Consider the following 22,304-nt stretch of genomic DNA (forward strand, 5'->3'; position numbering starts at 1 on the left):
CTAATACTTAATCCATCCTGCAATGGGTCCAAATGTGATATTTCAGTTCTTACATTTCCCTCAATAGTTCTTTGCTCCATCCTTTCACTGGTTTTTGCTTTCTAATATTATTTAGTGTTACAAGGCTTCATTATTAGTCTAATACTGTGATTAAATTTGATCGTCTAAGTCTAAATTGAAAGCATCAATATTATTAAAAACATCAAGTTAACACTTCACCAAAAATGTGGCAATCAGTCCAAATGGTCGCTGACTAACGGACACTAGTGTATTCACACGCCATTAATACTATGAAATGTTAAATGAACAATAAGTATGCTATTTAAAAGTAACAATAATGACTTAATAATATCTATTATGATAAAATATTCCACCTTAAGGATTAAATTTATCCCTTAACATGCACCCCTGTATCCAGATATTAAAGCAAAGGGATTACTTTTGGTTCTACATTATGAGTCACTTGCTATTCAGTTGGCTTGTTTTATAGTTACTTTGGTCTACTGGGTACATTCCAGACTCTAAAATTAAAAAGCTAAAAAAGTATGGCAGCTTTCAATGTCTATGAGTTCTGCAGTTTAAAACAATGTAGACTTTTAAATTTGTCCTATGCATCTGGTAGGTGCTATTACATTTCACCATGGTACACTTTTTTCCTAAACTAAAAGGCTGGAAAATTACAGAATCTTTTTAAAGATGTCACAAAGGTATTTACAGGAGATGGAAATAATGAGGACATAGTCCTCGTGACAACTTAGTTTAGCAATGTCCATATTCCTTAGAAAGCATTTATTCAGGAGGTCCCAAGGTAATTCAAAGACTTTTAGGGATAAAGAATGGTTCATAAAATGAGAAAAGGCCCCAGAAATGGGAGTAATGAATCTTCTAATGTGTTTCTCATAATGAACATAATTTTGGAAAGAGCAAGAGTAAAGAATACAGAGGGCAGAGGCTGTGGCATAGCAGGCTAAGCCACTCATTGAGATGCTCACACATCCTAATGAAGTCCCTGGCTTGGAGTCCCAATCCACTCACCCTCCTGCTAATACATGTTCTGGCAGACAGGAGCTGATAGCTCAGGCACTTCCCATGCGGGACGTTCAGATGCAGCTCCTCGCTCCTGGTTTAGACTTACCTCAGCCTCAGCTGTTGTAGGTATTAGGGACGAGAACAGCAACTAAAACATACTTTGTCTCTCTTTGATTTTCAAATGAATAAAAACATACATACTTTTTAAAAAAAAACAGATATGCTTTAAAAGTATGTGTTAGTGTCATTCATATTCATTGTGGTGGATTTAATATATTATTCTGACTAACACTATCTAGGAAGCTACGAAAACTGGATTGTTTCTTTATTGTTAAAAACCCCAGCTGATTCTTACAGACATTGCAGCAAGCACTCCAATGCCTCCCGAGCTCTCTGGTGAACCCATGTCCTAACTCCTACAACCTTACGGATGACCCTACATGGAGAAATGATCATTTACGTGAAATTGTTAGTTACGTTGAACCAGAGACTGCATCCTGCATTATTAGTTGGGTTCAATCTAATTAACTCTTAAAAGCAGAACATCTCTCCCAGCTGTTCTCAGAGGGAGGCTAGACTATAAAAGAATGGCCAAAGGAACGCAGTGCTGCTGTTTTGAAGATGAAAGCCGGTGCAACAAGACCAGCACCTCCAGTGGCCTCTAGAAACTGGAAAAGTGGAGGAACCAGATTTTAGCTTAGAACCTCCACAAGGGAACACAGTCCTGCTGACAATTTGAATCTATTGCAGTAATACCTCTGTTGGACTTCTAATCCTCTGCATAGCTATAGGTGATGAATATACATTGCTTTTAGTCACTATCTACAGGAAAATTTGTTACAACAATATAAAACTAAACACAGATTATCTGATAGCCATGCTTGGAATTCCTATTAAGCATTTAGTAACACTAACATATAAAATCAGATGACATTGAAATAGAATAATTAAGGACTGCTTCTTAAAACAAAAATGTTTCTGTGTATTTGATGATTACTTAAATCCAGTAATGAAGGAATTATTTGTATTTCAGAGTCCAAAAACATACGATTTCTATTTCCAATTTCATCAAAAACTAAAGAATAAAGAAAGTGATAAAAGCATGAAGAATGAAAGAAATAACACAGTAGAGAGTAAGGAAATAAGGAAGAAACAAAAAGGGGTAGTCCTGGGTGAGGATCTGGGAGTCTCCAGGGTTGGGATACAAGCCTCCTCCCGTCCTCCTGCTCCACTCTGGGTTCCCCCACTGCTCTGTGCATATGACCTCCTGTTAAGAGGTTGTCAGGATTGCTCTTGATTCCCACTGTATGTCTTTATCGTTTTGCTAATGTCTAATGCAGATTTGAGTCTGCTATCTATAAGTTGCCTGTTATATTCTTGATAGGTTATACTTCACATCTTCTTCACACATTCTAAGAAGGTAGAAGATTTCTCTGCTCTCCCGACCCATTATGGAATAACATAGAGTACTGACAGTATATTAGGTTTTATAGTTCTTTGATGTAGATCATAAGCAGTCTGACTCACATTGATTGTTGGTTCATTGGTTACATGACAATATCTTATTGCATGTGATAACGGATGAGGTTGAAAAATATTACAATTTACATGTACTATTTTTCAGATTGACCTCATTTCATCTTAAATTAAGGCAAACATGTGGTATCTAACCTTTTGGGAATTGGCTCATTTCCCTTAGCATAATGGTTTCCAGTTGGGCCCATCTGGCCACAAAGAACTGCATTTCGTTGTTTTAATAGCTGAGTAGTATTCCACGGAGTAGATGAACCATAGCTTTCTTATCCAGTCTTCTGTTGATGGGCATTTTGGTTGCTTCCAAGTTTTTGCAATTATTGATTGTGCTGCTATGAACATAGCGGGGCATGTTGGTTTCTGGTGTAACAGGTATTTTGGATATATTCTTAGAAGAGCTATTGCTGGATCATATGGTATGAAGATTTTCAGTTGAGTGTTCCCCACACTGATTTTTATACAGGCTGTACCAACTTGCAGCCCCATCAACAGTGGAGTAGGGTTCTCTTTTCCCCACATCCTCACCAGCAAGTGTTGTTGGTGGTTTTTTGTATGTGAGCCAAATCAATACATTTTTGAACCCAACTCAAATAGACTTTTCACCTCTGTAGGCCTAATCATAAGCAAAGCAGTAATAAGAACAATGTATATCTTTGAAGAAAGGTTTTATGGCTGTTTAATGATAGGTTTGCTAAAGAAAATCAAGACACAACTATAGAGTGGGAGAAAACATCTGTGAATTATATAACTGATAGAAGAGAAATATCTAGGATCTATAAAGAGCTAAAAAGAAAAAATAAACCTCAACAGCAACAAAACAATCTAGTTAAAAATGGACAAAGAGGGCCCAGCGTGACAGTGTAGCGGCTAAAGTCCTCTCCCGACAGCCCCGCTTCCCAGCCAGCTTCCTGCTTGTGGCCTGGGAAAGCAGTTGAGGATGGCCCAAATCTTTGGGACCCTGCACCTGCCTGGGAGATCCGGAAGAGGCTCCTGGCTTCGGATTGACTCAGCTTCATCCGTTGTGGCTGCTTAGGGAGTGAAACATCGGATGGAAGATCTTCCTCTCTATCTCTTCTCCCTTCTGTAGCTGGGAGCTTCTTCTGGGTCTCTCACATGGATGCAGGGTCCAAGGCTTTGGGCCATCCTCCACCGCTTTCCCATATCATAAGCAGGGAACTGAATGGGGAAAATTGGAGCAGCCAGAACACTAATTGGTACTCATGTAGAACACTGGCACCATAGAGGTTCTCTATTTGTACTGAAACGGTAACCACAGAGAACTTGGGCCTCCACAAACTATCTCTCTAAATATTTCTGCACACATTTAGCAATTTACACCTTCTGTACACCACTCACCTAATGACCCAGACTGCTCCAGAATCACCATGTTAGAACACAATGGACAATTCACAGATACAGTGAGCCCTGCTATAAGGCTTGTTCAAAAAAATATAGATTTGTTTAATTATAATTAACATATTATGAAACAACTTGAGTACAATTTGAATTTGCTCAACGGTAATTATGTCAGCAAGCTATAGATATTCAGATTTTTTTTTAATTGTTTGGAATTTAGCCTAACACCTTGCTTACACAAGTTCAAATGAACTTTTTAAACAAACAGTGGTATCTATTTCCTGTGGGAGACCATCCTTGGATCTCTGCCTGCTTGGCCCAAAGGGGGGGTTATAAGGACATGGCACACCATGTTCACAATAAGTCCCCTGGCAATGGTCTTGGCACACCAAGACCTCAACCAGACCTGATCACCGGCCATACAGGTGAGAGCAATAGGTTGCACCCTGATTTACCTTTTCTGTCCTGAATGACCTATGCTGGGTCTTCCTTGATAAGCAACTCTGAGAATTCTGTGCAGTCCCACATTGCCTGCCAGCTACACATGGTGATCTACAACATACCTGCCAGCCAGACATGATGCATGTTATCTTCATCATGACTGGAGAGTCCAGGGAGATAGATACGCCTTCTAGGCAACCACAGTGCCATTGGTGGGTGGCAGGTCTGTCAGGACACCCTTCTGCCTTTTCCTTTTCTTAGGCTATGTGAGTTTGTGATTGCTTTACAGTAAATGAAAGTGCTCAACCAGACTGTCTCGACTGATCCTTGCTGAGGACACCTTAGCCTCGTCCCCACAGTGGTCACAGGGTTCTGATGGTCAGAAGCCCCAGAAAATGCTCATTACACTTTAGAACTTGATTGAATAAAAAAGAATTTGGGCAGGTTTACAAAATAGAAGACTGTACAGTGACTAAAAGAATAATGAATGATAAGAAAAATTAGATACATCTTTAACTGAAGAAACAACATTTTGAATAGCTGGCATCATACGTCTGAATTTGAATTTATTTTTAAGAATTTGTGAAAAGGTGTACAAATACATGTACAAAGTCACATGTATCTATATATAGATAGATATAGGTATGCATTTGCTTGTACATGTACAGACTGTCTGCAAAATGAACTTGCAATATTCAGCTCCTACAATGAGAACTACTTGAGGTTAAGAATAGTGGCTAGAGAAATGCTTTTAGCTTATGTTCTTTGTGTCTTGTGAATACTGTGATTTATGAATATATTACCATCCTAAAAGAAATTAAAATACACAGAGGAGACTGTAAAAGATAACCTAACAAATGAGTCTGCTCTCAGAAGAGAAATTCAGAAGCTGAAATCTGAAGTTCATCAACATCTCAGTTTGAATAAATGACAGAAAACTAATAGAGAAGACTGAAAAGGAACAGCAAATGAGATGAAAACAAAGCAGAGCTAGTGCAGAAAGGGAGTCAGTGTGTTTTCTCCAAATGAGGTAAGGCTTCTTTATCAAAAAGACAAAAACTTCTGTTTTCACTATGAATCCCCAGAATAATCGCCACATTTTTCAGGTCCTCTAACAAGCAGATATTGTGGTTCAATGATATAACCCCTTCCCAATTCACGCACATTGCAATGTGACCTTATTTAGAAATAAGGGCATTACAGATATAAGTAAACATCTAAGAATTAAGTCAGCTTGAGTTTTGCTACCTATGTTGGACACCCGGATTGAGTTTCTAGCTCCTGGCATCAGGCTGACCCAGGTCTTACCACTGCAGGCAGTTAGGGAATCAGTCAGCAAACATAGATTTTGAGATCTCTCTCTCTCTCTCCCTCCCTCCCTCCCTCTCTCTCTTTCACACACACACACACTTTTGTTTCTTTTCCTATCTTATAAAAATAAGTACAACTCACAGAATCATAGGGATACACACAGGAAATAGGCCATGTAAAAATGAAAGCAGGAGACAGCAGTTATTATGAAAACCCAAAGGACACTTGAAGCCATCAGCAATAGAAGAAGCAAAGGAAACATTTGCCCTTAGAGTCTTCAGTGAGAACCTGACTTAACCAACACTTTAATTTCTAATTTCTAGCTTTCAGAACAAAAAATTTTCCTAATCTGAGGTGGTGATGGCATGTCCAGGCAACAAATGATATATAACTATGAATTTTGAATTAGACTCATCAGAAAGAATGTATGGAACTCCATGAATATGAGAGGTCTTCAAACAGTTGATGGAAAATATGTATTATGAAAACATGTACAAATTTTTTAAAAAGTACCAAAATGTAAACAACTCTTTTTTTACAGAGAGAAGGAGACACAGAGACAAAGTTCTTCCATCAACTGGTTTACTCCCCAAGCAACCACAATGATGCGCTAAGCTGATCTAAAATCGGGAGCCAGGAGCCTCCTCTCTGTCTCCCATGCAGGTGCAGGGTCCCTAGGCTTTGGACCATCCTCTACCGCTTCCTGCTCAGGCCACAAGCAGGGAGCTGGATGGAAGTGGAGCAGCTGGGACACAAACTGGTGCCCATAAAGGATTCTGGCATTTGAAAAGGAAGGGTTAGCCAGTTTATCTATCATCTTGTGCCTGAATGTAACTCTTAATTACACTATCATTTAAAATATATTTTTAATAAAATCCTTATGCATATGCAGAGAAATAAACTTAATAGTAATTCAGAAGAAAAAAAATTTTTTTCACTTTCTGAAATTGCCTCCTCTATGGTCCTCAGTGTCATCCACCTTTCTGAACTTCTTCATTCTCTTCCTGAAGCAAATTGTCTTTATGTCTCACTGAATCACAATAATAAGAACATCCACTAATCCGTGCCCCACTCTAAAGAAATCTCCATAGATTGCTAACATAAAATCTTAAAGCATACATCACTACTCTGTTTCAAACTTTTCCATGACTTATCACTCTGCTCATGTTCTGTGCCCAAGTCAGGGTCACAGGGATGGATACATTCTTGACTAAGACAGGATGCCCCCCGTGCCAGGAAAGCCACAGTCAGTGTACCCTTTTGGCAGGGCTCAGATTGGCCATGCTCACATCTTTTTATGCCCAGCACTGTCATTCTCATGGCTGTCTCACATGCTTTTCCCTACCTCTGGCTGTGTTCTTCCAAATGGTCACCCAACTCTTTGCAATTTGAAACAGTTTCCCAACCATTAGTTCAATGTAGCTTCTGGGAGATGTTTTCATGTTTTTCTCAATCCTTCCTAACTTAAACTGTGTTATGTACTTTTCTAGCTCTTGACACTGATATGTCATGACATGTAATTTTATTAAATGGAGTTCTTCATGTATATACCTATACATTTAGTAAGAGGTAGCACGACAGAGGCTCTGGAACCACCCCATGCAGGCATAAATCCTGACTCACATCCTTGCTAGTTTTGTGTTCTTAAACAAATTCCTTGATTATATTTAGGGTCTTTATCTGTTAAATGGGATATTTGTAAAATGGGATACCTGAAGAGACTGTTATTAAAATATGGATTAAGCACATGAATGTTTAATTGCGAAGGTGTGCATATAGGTCGTGGCATATGATTTAAACATGAAAAAATTCAGTGTGTGAGTGTGTGTCTTTACAGAAAAACATTTAGCAATTCTATAAGTGACACAAGAATAATTTTAGTATTCTCAAGATTGGGCCATAATAGGCTTATTCTGTTTTATAATTTGCATTTACAAATTATATGCTGTACACTTCCATATTTAGTTAAAGTATGTTTTTTACTAAAAGGGCTAAAATACCTGTGTGGAAGATGTCAACAGTTCTAAGGATAATATTTGACCAAGTAGCTAATATGCCCATTGAGATGTGCACATCTCACATCACAGTACCTGGGTCTAAAATTTGATTTCAGTTTCTAACTCAAGCTTTGGTTAATGCAGACCACGTGAGGTACTAGTGATGACCCAAGTAAGGGGCGCTGCTCCCCGCAGAGCAGAGGAGCTCCCAGTTCCAGGCAAGCCTATCCTAGCACAGGCTATTATTGGTATTTGGGGAATAAGACAGTACGTATCGAGAGAGAGAGAGAGAGAGAATATATATATATATATATTTATATATTTTATATTTTACATTTTATATATATTTTTTATATATATATTTTTTCTCTCCCTCTCTCTCTCTCTCACCAAACAAACAATGAAATCCACCCCTACCCTGCCTTGCTCCAAATAAAAGCCTTCAGGAGCAGAATACTAGAATTTCATTTCAAGTTTTGTGGCAACCAGTAATGATCAGGTGACCAAATTCTGGCCAAGGAGATGGGTACAAAATCTCCAGGAGAGTTTTTTTTCCAAAATCAAAAGAAAAATCTTTGCAGGAAGAAAGGTTAGGGGATATTTCACTCCAATGTCTGATTTTTTTCTGCAAAGAATTCAGTTATGATGCCAAGCAGTGTGTCAGGCTGTTTTCACTCCTGTAAGATCTAATGTTTAATGATGGTTAGATTGTTCAGATTCACTGACAACTCTTCTTATATAGCAATTACATCCCTGGATGATCGGACTTGATTTCTTATAAGAACAATATTAACCTGAAGATATTAAATATACATGCAAGCTAAGTCATACTTAACAATAGAACTCTGATCCACATACAAAGCTCAGAAAATCAAGCCACAGCATGTAGCAATGGCCTATTCAAGGTCAGAACTTCTTCAAGATTGATGAACAACTTCATTTTGCTCCTTCTCCTTTCAACTCAAGCTCAGCCAAAAGTCAATTTTTCTCCCCAAACCTCAAACACAAGTGTCTACTTTTAGTTAATCCCATCTTCAGCTTTTCCATGTCAACAAGCTCCAATTAGGGTATCTATGAAACTTCATCTTTTCCCACAGTAGAGCTTTCCCACTCTCCTGCCTCTGAGTCTCTTCCAAGCACAAATAGTGGTATCTCACTGCTTTGCCAGGTTCTCACTAATGGCCTTTATTTGTTCTCATGGCTGTGGTCTTCCTTTACTCCCCAAACCCTGTATTTATTTACACATGTTTGCCAGCTTTTCTATTACTCAATACTAGATGAGATCTTAATGTACTATTATTGCTTTCTCATTCTTTTTAATTTTCCATTGTTATATTTTACTGATCACAAGGAAGTATATTACACAGTTCAGGGCTTCTCAAACTCTAAATTGCATACAGTTGATATTTTCCATTGGGAATTTGGATTTCTACTGCCAACAACATTGTAATTAAAAGCACCGATTTTCTCTTTTTATTAGGGAAAGTAAAGTGCTAGAAAACCTTGTACATCCAAAGGAGTTAAAAACGCTTTTGACAATTTCATTGTCCCTAGTCTTTGATTCTGTAGGGTCTGGGGCTTTTCTGGTTTACCTTCTAGACCCTGTGGTTAAAAATAAAACTTAATTAAAATGAACTTGAAGACAAAGGTTCTAATCAGAACCTTTCATTTTAACATTTGCTTCCTTGTGAAATCAGATGAGCAGAAGTTCTTACTGACCCAATAGCCATGCAATCTGGTCTTCCAATATCAAAATGATAACATAGCAGTGTTAATGAGTTGAAAACAGTTCTAGGTTGAGTAGTGAGTTACCAAAAGTAAATAAGAGGAATCATCACGTTTTCATGTGCCACCATTTTTTCATTGACAATAGTTAGACATCATTTCCCAAACTACCCTGCATTGCAAACTCTGTAACGATAAAAAGAATACTCCATTGTAAGTTTAATACCACAGAGAATTTTACTCTGAATTTCTGAAGGAATTTCCACTTGCCAAAAATAGTTAACAATGAGAATAAAATTTGATTAAAATAAAATCATTACCCAAATGCCTTATCAACAAAACCAATAAAGTCTTAGAATACAGTGATTATCTTTTGTTCTGGTAATCTTGAATAGACCCAATTCAGAGTTTGCCATAATTCCCATCAATCATAAAGGCCATTCTGGTTTTGGAAATATTGTGAACCAATCTACCAAACACACAGTTTTGAGAATTGCACATTAGACTGGCTGCTCAGCACACAGAGTTGAAACCTCTGAAAGGGTAAGGGCTATTCTAGTTCCTTACACCTGATAAATGAATGCCAATTCTGCATGATGGATATTATAATATATGTATGATATTATATACATATATAATATGCATTATATATATCTATATATGTTTATATAGATATATATCTATATATAGATATATATATACACACTCCCATCTTCTGATTCATTCTCCAAACACACTCAGTGACCAGGGCTGGGCTGAGTCCAAACTTTGCAGCTAGGAACTCAATCCAGGACTTGTTTAACTCCAACCAGTGCAGTTTTTGCTTGACATAGACATTGTTGTGCAATTCATTTTGAACAAATATGCCTGTTCTCTAACACATACATAATTTAAGAAATGTAATGTGGGGGGAATCTTCCAATTAGTATGTGACAAACACAACCAGGACAATATAAAAGCATTAGCCTTAACAGTGGAAGATGCCAACCTGTTATCTCCTAACAATGGATGTTTTTACTGTAGTCTAGGTAAAATGAGAGAAAACAGAGGTTCCTTGTTGAAGGTCATGGTCTTTACTACGTGTTGCACACTGGGTTGTTAAGGCAGTCAGAAATGTAAATCAAGAATCGTAATTCGGTATGGTAATTGCTTTCAGAGGAGCACAGGCACAGAGTCTTTAGAAGGTCAAAGAGGAATATTTAATTTAGATTGGGGAGGTATCAGAGTAAGTGACATTTTAATTACAACTTGGAGGATCAGTAGGTATTAACCAGGTAGAAAGTTGCAGATAGTTGATTTAGGAAACAGAACAACATCCGTAAGTCATAGAACCAGGAAAAGACCCTCCTTAATCCAAGATAATCCATGGTTTACTGTTCAGAGGGTTATTACATGGATCTGAGCCTTTTATCTTCATTTCCTTCACATCTATGAGCATGACTTTTCAACCCATCTTCCAGAACAAAACCTAAATCTGCCTGCATCTCCCCATCTTTACCTTACTCATCCTAACATTGAAAAAAATAAAATAATTTTTGATACCAACCTGATGAACTCTTGGCCACACCTTCAAGTAGTTGGCACAAGAATTGCCCGGCCGGGCCCGGCGGCGTGGCCTAGCGGCTAAAAGTCCTTGCAGTGCAAGTGTTCTTGGTGGGAGATTATATTTTTACTATCCTGAAAGCATAAAGAGCCAAAAGTATGTTCTGAAACCCTTCACTCACCAGCCCCATCATCACCAGGCTGGTGGGTTTACAAAAATCTTTCCCTTGGTTAAACCTAACAACTTTCCCCTTCCCTGGCTCACCACTCCTTGCCTTTCCTGCAGTCTAACCTTCAAATTGCAGCAGAAGGATCTCTTTAAAATGCAAATTGTTATCTCTCAATTAAAATGTTTTAGTGATTTGGATTGTCCTTAGGATAAATACACATTAACTATTTGAGGGGAAGAGAATATTTGGACTCCTTCCCTTTTGTGGAGGCTTTTCTGTCAATACTGCCAAGCTTCCGTTCTATTTTTGGATTTTTAATTACATCATTAGTGAACTGGGAAAGCCAATGAACCCATTGTTTTCCTTAGAACACCTCTCCATGTCACACATTTCCTTGATCATTTCTGATTTTTTTTCTTTCTTGATCATTCATAAAAGTAGGACTATTTTCCTTCATATACACTCTTACATCTCCAAAGTTGATAGCCATTCCTGGCACAAGGACACAAATAATGAGTGCATAACAGAATTTGAAAAAGTGGAGGGCATCTAGATAACAAAAAATAGAGGTTAAAAAAAGAATTCTTTGAGAAGAATGATCAGAAACTAAATCTGAAAGGAATATTTCAACATTTCTAAAACTGAAATGTGTTAGGGAAATATTTTTGTGACTGTGTGTGAGAGAGAGAGAGACAAAGAGAGAGAGGAAGTGGAGGAGGTAGAGGAGGAGGAGGAAGAGGGGGTATTTTCTGTGCTTTGGGGACAGTATGCTTTGAATGCAACCTGAGACTTGCACATCTCGGTCTTAGGCCACAACACCGTAGCGGAGGTCCCAAGCCAAGAAATTTTCATTTAAAAAAAAAAAGGGCATCACCCCCAACCCTATACTCCATAGCCTCAAATATTCTAAGATAAAAATCTCTCACCAGGGAAATCTGTCCAGTAACAGCTAACAGAGGTCAGGGGGATGGTAAAGTAACAAAGTAGGAAGAAGCTTGCCTTGTACCCATTAAAGTCCCAGTCTATGCATGGACAGGGCCTGGGTTTTCTGCCAAGCTGCTACCTGGTCTGTCATGCATTCTTCTCCACTGAATTTTGCTAACTTGCTTATCACCAATCTCTGTCCCTCATCTGAATTACTTTCTTGGGAAGAAACAAGATAATACTCCCAGCAGCTAATCTGCCTCCACAGAGAAATTAAGGAGGATCCCAGCAGGCGCCAGGCCTTTTTGCCGTCTTGGATGAGTAAATTGTGACTTCCTTTGAGTTTAAGGAAGACAAGTAGATTTTAGAAGAGTCAAACTTCAACTGCAGCCACCACTGGTAACAAAAGACATTGAAAAGTAATAGAGCTTTTGAATAGAGATTTTTGGAAGCTGCATTATGACATAATTAAAATAGCTGTTACTACAGAATACATGGGTTTTTTCCATTTGTTGGCTGAAAGAATATCAATAAATGAATCAGGTCTTGATTATATCCAAATGGTCACATTTGATTAATTGCTTATTACTTTGATAATAATGTAAATTTGCAGGTTATCAATAAGTAACAGCAGAGGTAATGTAACTGGGTTTGCTGCTCTATGTGGATAATCTCTTATTTTCATATCCTATTAATCACTTTTAATCTTATAAAGCAAAAAAAAAAAATGTTGCTGGCCCAATTGCTACACGATAAGATTTATTTCGTAAATGAAAAATGCTGTAACCTGATTCATTAATCTCTCAAACAGTACAAGTGAGTTAAAGGACATGATTTTTAAAACAATTGCTTGCTTATGCTATGTAAATACATTGTTAAATTCCTCGACAATATTTCCTGGTCACTTGCTAGTGATTTTAAGAAAAATCAGCTAATGTTGTTAAGGTTAATTTAGAAAAATCTAAGGTCTCATATATCTGAGACAAAGATATTGATCTTCTTGGGTGACCATATTTAAATTTCCACAGTCCTTATTCCCCCAAAGTCACATATTAATAAAATGAAGATGCTCAGAAATTAGCCTTACGAGACATCCCATTCCCCCTAAAACATCATTCCATTGAACCTCTCATTCTTCCTCTCACAGATGAAGCTGCCTATGGCCCTTGAGCAATAAAATTGTCATTACTGCTACCCAAATGACATTTGATTAAGCCAAGCTTCTAAGGCTTATCTATAAAAGTACTGGATTCTATGCTAAGAACTTAATCCTGGAGTTTCTCATTCAATTACATTTGCAGATTCAACCAGGGTTCTGGGGTTTTTAATTCTCTCTCCTGCATAGATGATTACATGGAAGTTGTGATGGTCTTAGTGATCTGTGCTGTTTCTTCTGGAAATCTGCAGGTAAAGAGGACAGCCACAGCAAACCTCCCTAAAAATCACCTCCACCTTCTATTTTATGAGTAAAGAGCATTCTTTATTTGTTAACTACTACTGACTTTGTCATGTTTCTAAATCATAAAGCAGGGTACATATGACATTGTAAGATCAAAATACCTTAATGACTATTAGTGTTAATTTGTGGGGAATGTGACTTAAAGTTCCTATAATACCAGATGTAAAATCCATTTGTTCATGGATTATAAATCTATAAAACTGAAAAATATTATAAATCTGTGTTTACTTATATATTTATAGCATACATGTAAAAAGATAATAAATAATAATATTAAACACTAAAAGTCATAATCAAATTTGCAACATTATAATTTATTTACTGTGGTGGATGATTTTATCCACTAAATTTGTCAAAGTTGTGTTTACTGGTTAAAAGATGGAACCTTGGATCTGGTTTTATATGTATTACATATTTTCAGTTATAACACAGTATTAATTCAGAAAATAAAATTTTGAAAAAATGCAATTAGTATTGTACATGAATAATTGCAATTTTTATCTGGTGTAACAGACTCAGGCAATGAGCCCTTAGAAGTCAAGTCCATCAAGCACAGTCTCAAATCCCAATGTTGATAATCGCTTGATAACTTTCAGAACTTTCTCATGTACATGAGCATCAGAGGTAGACACCCTTGTATAAGAGGTTAAGCATGCCCTGGCAGCACCTGTATCCACTATTGGCACTGGTTCTAGTCCCAGCTGCCCCACTTCCATTCTAGCTCCCTGCTGATGGCCTGGAAAGGCAGCAGAGGCTGGCCCAAGTCTTTGGGTTCTTTGCACTTTTGTGGGTTCCTGGACCCGTGCAAGGAGATTTCAAGTTTGACAACACAAGGTATACAGATGCAACTGGTGGTATAGTGTGTGTTACAGAGGAAAGCCCTATCTTTTTCCTTTCAGTTCCTTATCCTTTTCTAATACCAATTACTCCAAGCCTCCCAACAGATCCAGGTAGGAATGAACAGGAAGGGCTCAGCCAGACTAAATGGCTAGCTATCTTCCATGTGCCTGGTGATTTACATACTTAATCTCATGTAATCCTCAAATCATCATTGAAACTTAGTTAATCAGAACACAGCAATTCAGAGATTTATATAATCTGCTCAGTCCCATAAACTGAAATCAGTTTCCAAATGTAGTTTTTTCTTTCTCTAAACTGAAGCTCTTTTCCTTCATGGCTCAGTCCAAAGAATCCATCCAATGAATTTTAAGTGATAATAATTCGTTTATGATTTTTGTTCCCTCAGGAGACTGCAAACCTCTTAAGAGGAGGAACAGTACCATGTTCATTTTGGTGACAGAAATCAACCCTAGTGTGCTAATACTTTACTGCACTCTAGGCACTTCTTTTGACTGAATTAATGGGTAGATAAGAAAATTTGTTTCTGGACATAAACTATACATCTTCAAATCAGCTCAACTTCTGATTTTCTTTAGGCAACTAAAACAACATAATATTATTCTGACTGCCTCCTATAATCTTGCATTAAAAACAACAAGAAGAAAACAAGAAACAGAGACCCTAAGGAGCTAACCCTAGAAAATGTATATCTGCTTGTTCTGGTTAGGGACAATAATTTGTATTCTTTACTAAACAATCTTAAGAATCACAAGCCACAATTAAATGTCAGGCCTGGATTTACGCATTTTAAAAAATTTTAACATACAGAAAGAACACATTAATAGTGCATTTATTCTATTTTCTAGAAGTAGAGCAGGGGAGGATAACGAGAATGAGAATAGAAAGGTAAAGAAGAAAAACTGCCGAAGTCTTGGACGGTGATTTTTCTTATGAGCTGTTAAAAATTGCACTATCACCTAGTATGCCTGACACATTTATTCACACTTTAATTCAGTTGATTCTTTATTATTAACATCTAGTAATTTCAATACTGTGATGGGTACTAAAAGCATCCCCTGTTTATAAAAATAATAAATGTGAGGCAAGTATGGGGGTATGGCAGGCTAATCTACTGCCTGAAGTAATAGCATCCCCTGCGGGCTCCAGCTCAAGTCTTGGCTCCTCCATTTCTGAGCCAGCTCCCTTTCTATGGCCTGAGAAAGCAGCAGAAGGTGGCCCTGATCATTTGGGCCCCTGCACCCATATGAACAATCCAGAAAAACCTCCTGACTTCTCTGGCTTTGGATTAGCTCAGCTGTGGCCATTGCAGCGATTTGGGAGAATAAACAAGCAGACGGAAGGTCAATCTCTGGCTCTCCTCTCTGCATACCTGCCTTTCCAATAAAATAAATTAATAAATCTTCAAAAAATGACAAGTATAACCCAAGCAAAAATACAAGGCAGTATAAAGATAAATGCTAAATTAATGGACTTGATTTAAAATATAATAAGAAGACAAATGCTTACTGTTACACTCAGAATATAGTGTTTCGAACATGCACCTCAATCCTAGTTTCTCCAAAAGTCCTTGTCAAAAATTCCCAAAACAGAGTCTAAAAATCTTTACAAGTTCTGGCTCTCAGTTTGGCTTTGAAAGCGTATGCATCAGGAAGCTTTCAGAAGATACTGACCTGAATAAATTTCCCCAGAATCAGCTCTAGTCTTGCTGCTGTTTTAACAATTTATTTTCAAATTTTCTGCTAGCATTAATGCTTAGAATACACACACACACACATATATATGTGTGTGTGTGTGTATTTTTTTTTTTTTTTTTGGAAACTCAGATATACAGAGAGAAGAGACAGAGAGGAAGATCTTCCATCCAATGGTTCACTCCCCAAGTGGCTGCTGTTGCAGATCCAGAGCTGTGCTGATCCGAAGCCAAGAGCCAGGAGCTTCCTCCAGGTCTCCCAGGCGGGTGCAGGGTCCCAAGGCTTTGGGCTGTCCTTGACTGCTTGTTCCCAGACTGCAGGAAGGGAGCTTGAGGGAGTTGCTGGGATTAGAACTGGGACCCACATGGGATGCCGGCACTTGCAAGGTGAGGACTTTAGTCTCTAGACTACCACACTGGACTCTGGAAGATTTCATTTTGTGTTTCCTGTAACTAATCTAAATTCATCATTATTGGAATGGCATACAATATGAAGACTACATTGTCTGTCCAGGACATTTTTCATTGTGTGAGAAATATATGTGCAATTTTTTTCTTTCAAATTATTTGAGTTTGTCCCATGTGGCTTCAGAAAGTATAACTTAAATATTTATTCTAGAAAAGAGACTGGGACAGACAGATCTAACCCACAACAGGAAAATACATTAGCAAAGGTCTTTATGCTAATGAGCCCCTGAAGTGCCTTCCATGTGTTGGAGCTCACTGTCACCATTGGAAGTGCGATGCAAATGAGACTGATGTTATATTGGTCATCAAAGAACTTAAAATTGGTTGGAAATATGGAAAAAGGAACATTCCAAAATTGAAGACAGAAGATAGCCAGAAACTGGAATCAGCAAGCATTTAGAGGAAAATGACAAGAATACAGGCAACTGGATAAGAAGTCATTTCATCTATGAAACTGGAAAAAAAGACAGGGATTTGATGAGAGACAAAGAAAATTTAAAATATTCACTAGATAAGTTATTCAGTTCAAAAATCAAATGTAAAAGCAAGAGGCAAAATGAAAGCAAGCTGAGGTCTTAAAAGTAATTTGAATGTGGCAAGTATGTTGGATAGAAATTAAATTTTTCAAAGTGCAATTACTTGAATTTATAATTGAACAGTTCTGTTGTTACAGACCAGGAAACAGCTTCACATCATTGGCAAATTTCACACTGAATACTCATCATATTGTCATTGTATTAGAGTCCCCTAAGAATTGCTTTAATGGTATATTAATTTGTCAGTTGCCTCAAGCCTTCCATGTATTCATGTCTGTGGCAACTCTGAAAGAGAAGGCAGTGCAGTCTAAGAGTCTTGCTCACTTGCAAGGCGATGGCAATCCCAGAAGATAATGACTTTCCATGGGGTGGACAGACAGCTACCATGCTGTTACATGCTACTGATGTGACCCGGCAGGGCAACCTGATACCCAGGAGCTGTGAATATCCTTAAAGGAAAAGAGAAGCCCTCCCTTTCTGAGCACAGGTTTTTCTGCAGAATGCTTATGACAGGATTTCCTCTTCATTCCGTGTCACAGAGCTGACTGTCTCTTAGGGATGGCGAGAGTCAGCTTTGATAAATTGGAAGCCTATTTAAAATTCTGTAGTTTAAAGTCATCATCCCTATATGCCTTTCAGTATTTCACATTCTCTACTTTCAAGCTAATGGGAAAATGGGGGAAGAGGTATCCCTTCTAATATAATATATGGCTTCAATTGCTGGAGTTTGGTTGCATAATGATTTGTAAATCACACCCATTGATTACATTATCTGACGATGACAGGTTTATGGCTATGAAAGAAATAGCGCTAGAGTTGGTTCCAAAAGAAACATGGTAAGATCATTCTTTGCGCTTCACATGCTGATCCAACTCGCAATTTTAAAAAGCTAATCAGATTTTTCTCTTTGTAATATCTCCTTCCCATTATTTTTAAAGAACTCACTTAATGAGGGGAAGGGCTTGACCTTATGACAATACCTAATTAGGAATATCCACAGCTAGAAAAGTCAAGGTTCTTACCCTTACATCTGAAAAGAAAAATAACGGAAATCTAAAATTCTGGAGAATGGTGAGGCTAAAACTAAACCTACTTGTCCTATTGCTTTACATTAGTGTTCGTGTTTAAGGTTAGATCAGACAATCTTAGGATGCATGGGAACATCTGGGTGACCTCCACAGAACCAGGTGGTCAATCGCTGTGCTACCAAAGAAGCCAAAAATCAAATCTGAAGAACTGCAAACATAGGTGACTCCCATTCTTTGTAAGGTGCACTCATCCAACAAAGTTATTTCTTAAAAGGTTTCTATTGTTACTTACCCAAATCATTGCCCTACTTAGTAAAAATTGGGTTTGAATTCTCGAGTACATTTCAACCAAATTGACTTTACTGGAATTGTTTCACATTTGTCCTCAAATACAAAGGTTTGAAATGCAGGTTTTCACAGATACCACTAAGCAACTTCATCTACCAGAGCAGACCATCTTATCAAAGCATATCATCACTTTCACCTGTTTTATTTCTAGCTGCCCCATTTCCCCCACTCCACAAGTTTCTTCTCAGACATACTGGGCTTATGCTTCTGTTAACTACAGATTATACCTTATTGCCTCTTATTTCTCATACTGAGCTATAATATTAGTGGCTAACACTCATCACCAATTTCATGTTGCATACACTAACACATTAATCCCAGTTACCATATCTAGTAGGAAACACCATTTCACTGCTTTCACTGCATAGACACTGCATTCACTGCACAGACACTGCACAGACACTGCATTCACTGCACTCACAACTACACAACGGAACTACACTACACAACTACCCAACTACACAACAAAACTACAGCCACACAACTCAATTACATAATTACACAACTATACAAACTACGCAACTACACAATGAAACTATGCAACTACAACTCAGTTACACAACTACACAACTCAATTACACAACTCCACAACTCAATTACACAACTACAACTCAATTATACTACTATACAACTCAATTACACAACTCAATTACACAACACAACTACACAACTACACAAGTCACCACGTGGGAGGCCCACATCCTAGAGTAGAGTGCCTGGGACTGCCCAGGCCTCTGCTTGGGATGCAATTTCCTGCTAACGCACTTGGGAGGCAGCAGAGGATGACGCCCTGAGTCCCATTACCCAGTTTCAGGCTCCAGGCTTTAGCCTTGCACAGCCCTAGCTGCTGTGACCCTCTGGGAGTGAACCGGTGCATGGAAGCTCTTTTCTTTCTTTTTTTTCCCCTTTCACTCTGTAAATCTGCCTTTTAAGTTAATGAAAGTTAATTTACAAACATTCTAAAACACCAGTACAGTCGTGGCATGAACACATCAACCAACGCACTAAACCAGAGTTCAGAAACAAACCCACAGATCTGCAGCCAACTCATCTTCAACAAAGGCAGCAGGAACAGACAGAAGTGCAAACCGAGAGCATGGTGAGCTGTCACTCACACCTGTTAGATAAACTCATCAAAAAACAAAAGAATCAAGAATAACTCTAGTCAGGGAGGATGTGAATAGAAGGACGGGACCCCTACACTGATGGTATTCAACGTCAGCCCTGTCACGCTGAAAAACAGCCCGAAGTTTCCACAAAAGGCTACCAACACCATTACCACATGACCCGCCCACCCCACTGCTGGCCCAACACCGGGCTGCGACACAGTGGGGCTCCCATGTCCACTACAGCAGCAGATGGATGGATTTTTAAAATGTGGTGTACTTTTACACATACGCTTTAAAAAAGCAAAACCAGGAAATGCTATCACTTGTGGCAAGAAGGGTGAAACTCGACATCATATGAAGTGACATGAATCAAGCTCAGAGACCAATAGGATGGAACTGCACGACTGTGCACATCCTTCAGCCCTGAGCGCATACAGGTACAGAGCAGCAAGGAACTTAGAGGTGGGGGTGGGGGAGGGACGGGGACAGGGGCTAGGGAGCTGCTCCCTCGGGCTCATCCGCAATGCACTCTAGTTAACAGCAAGATGTTGCACATCTGTAAATACTTCATAGGATTTCAAGTGTTCTCACCACAAAGAAAAGATGAATATTTGAGGTGGTAAATTTGCTAATCATGTCCATTTCATCATTCCACATTGTATACATTTAATGAAACAATACTTTGGTCCCTATAAATGCATGTTATTTGTCAATTAAATAAAACATGATATAACCAACCTAGGGTCCACATTTAGGCAGGGAACCTCCACAGAAACAAGAATGAAGTTCCTGGCTCCTGGCTTCAGTTTGGCCCAGACCCGGTCATTGCAGCCATCTGGGGAGTGAGCCAGATCCCTCTTTTTCTGTCACTCTGCCTTTCAAATACAGTAAATCTTTACCAAAAAAAAGTGAAATGCCGTGTTCCGATTACAGCCGGCAGCACCCTGCGCCCTGTTCTCCCCAGAGTGAGCACGTCCAGTGCAGCACTTGACCGCGCTGACCCCAGCAGGTGGCACGGGAGAGCAAGGCACAGGTGTTCGGCTTTCTCAGAGAACACGCCGGCAGACTGCGTACACCTGGGAATGACGCCCGGGGCAGCCTTCCTCAGGCAGAGCTCCAGAGGAGCCGTCTCTCCGGGGTCCTTGGTCTTACCGTCTCTCACCTTTCAGCTCCAGGGATGATGGCACAGAACCATCAGGAAAGAAAGAGGATGGAAGGCCGCATGGAGGTGGGAAGCCCCAGAGAAGCTCATCTGTCGGCAGCAGGGTCATGCGTGCCCGGTAGCCAGGCAGCTCAGTTCTGACCATCTGTGTGCCTCGGGGAAGCCTCCCCTCCCCAGATCTCAGCGGGCTGCAGGCTCAGCCCACTCTTGGAGATGCTAGGAGCATCTCTGGACACATGCTTGCTTCATTTACTCTTCCTGACAGGAGGCTGAGACAGACACCCAGGGCTCAGATGCGCATCACCCAGCACCAGCCCCACACTGCTCCAGAGCCTGCACTCCCCGGAAAACCGGGAGAGGCCGACACACAGCAGGGAGGACCGAAGCCCCAGCAAGGCTGGGACCTGCAGACACCCCCACACACATACGACCCGTGAGACTAAAATGGAACACAGGCAAGTGCCAGCACTGACCCCCTCACTTCAGCAGGTAGCCTCTGCTCTGATGAAAAATGGCATTTGGAAGAAAAGGTAAGACCTCCCATAACCAGGATAGGTCTCGGCTCCACACCAGGATTCAGGCATGCTCACTCAGCGCCCCCGCAGGCACTGCTGTCAAGGGCTAAATAAATGCCAGCTACGTGATCCTGAGCAGAGCTTGAGTTGTCTGGTTTGTTCTCCACTCCTCATTTCTCAAATTCTTCATTCGGTAACAACTTAAAGGGGCCTGCACAGTGCTGAGTCTGTAGCAAAGGAGTACGACCCAGCTCCTGTGCATGAGCGACCCAGGCCGATGGGGCAGGCACACTACACACCCTACACAAGGGCTCGTGCCCACCTCGTCAGGCCACACCCCACATGAACAAACCCCAGACTAGACACACCTGCCTAGTGGCACGAATCCTTAGTGTCCACTTCTGACAACCTCACAAGATGGGAAGGTGGGAGCCAGAGGAGAGCCTGGGATGCCGTCACAGCCGAGGCTGGCTGCAGAGCTCCTGTCATCTGGAGAGCAAGTCCGGGAGAAGGGGGCAGACAGCATTACACAGGAGTAAGGGCAAGTGCTGCGGGGAGCGGTGTGCCAGAGCCGCCCCGGCTTACGATAGCAAGATGGCGGCTGGCCGAGGGCCAGGAGGCGGGGCTGGTCCCGCCAGTAGGCAAACAGAAAGTCACGGGGATAGGCTGATGCCCCGGCTGTGATTATGTCATTGCTACTGGCCTATCAGGTAGCGCCCAGTGGACCCACGGGGAGAAGTGGTTGGTGGAGAGCTGTATATATAAGTAGCCCGCTTTAGGAAATAAAGGTTCGTTTGTTGGGGTCGTAGTGTGTTCCGATTGCGGTGGTGGTTCCTGTTTTTCCAGACCCTCGAGAGTGTGCCTCATTATTTAGTGTCGCTGCTGGTCGGCAACAAAGTCCCGTGCCTGGCCAGACCCAGACAGCATTTTTAATCAATGCAAGAGCCAAAGCCTGGCTCGTCAGAGGCTGCTGGAATCTGGACAGCAAAGAACGCAGCACTAAGGACCAAGCCGCCCAGGTTCACGAAGAATGGGACCTTCAGGACAGAGAAGCCTGTATCCCTGACAGCAGGTGCTGAGGCCACAGAGAGCCTGGTAAC

General features: G+C 40.0%; 1 long non-coding RNA gene across 1 annotated transcript in view; it reads right to left on the bottom strand.

Moving 5' to 3' along the window:
* The window catches only part of LOC131482070 (uncharacterized), a 345,618-nt gene extending 323,913 nt beyond the window's left edge, over positions 1 to 21,705 (bottom strand). Inside the window, exon 1 of the long non-coding RNA XR_009246747.1 lies at positions 21,573 to 21,705. This is a non-coding gene — a long non-coding RNA (uncharacterized LOC131482070). The remainder of the gene's footprint in view (positions 1 to 21,572) is intronic.
* Between the last annotated feature and the right edge of the window lie 599 nt (positions 21,706 to 22,304).

This window comes from Ochotona princeps, chromosome 15 (genome assembly GCF_030435755.1).
Source record: "Ochotona princeps isolate mOchPri1 chromosome 15, mOchPri1.hap1, whole genome shotgun sequence".
NCBI lineage: Eukaryota > Metazoa > Chordata > Mammalia > Lagomorpha > Ochotonidae > Ochotona > Ochotona princeps.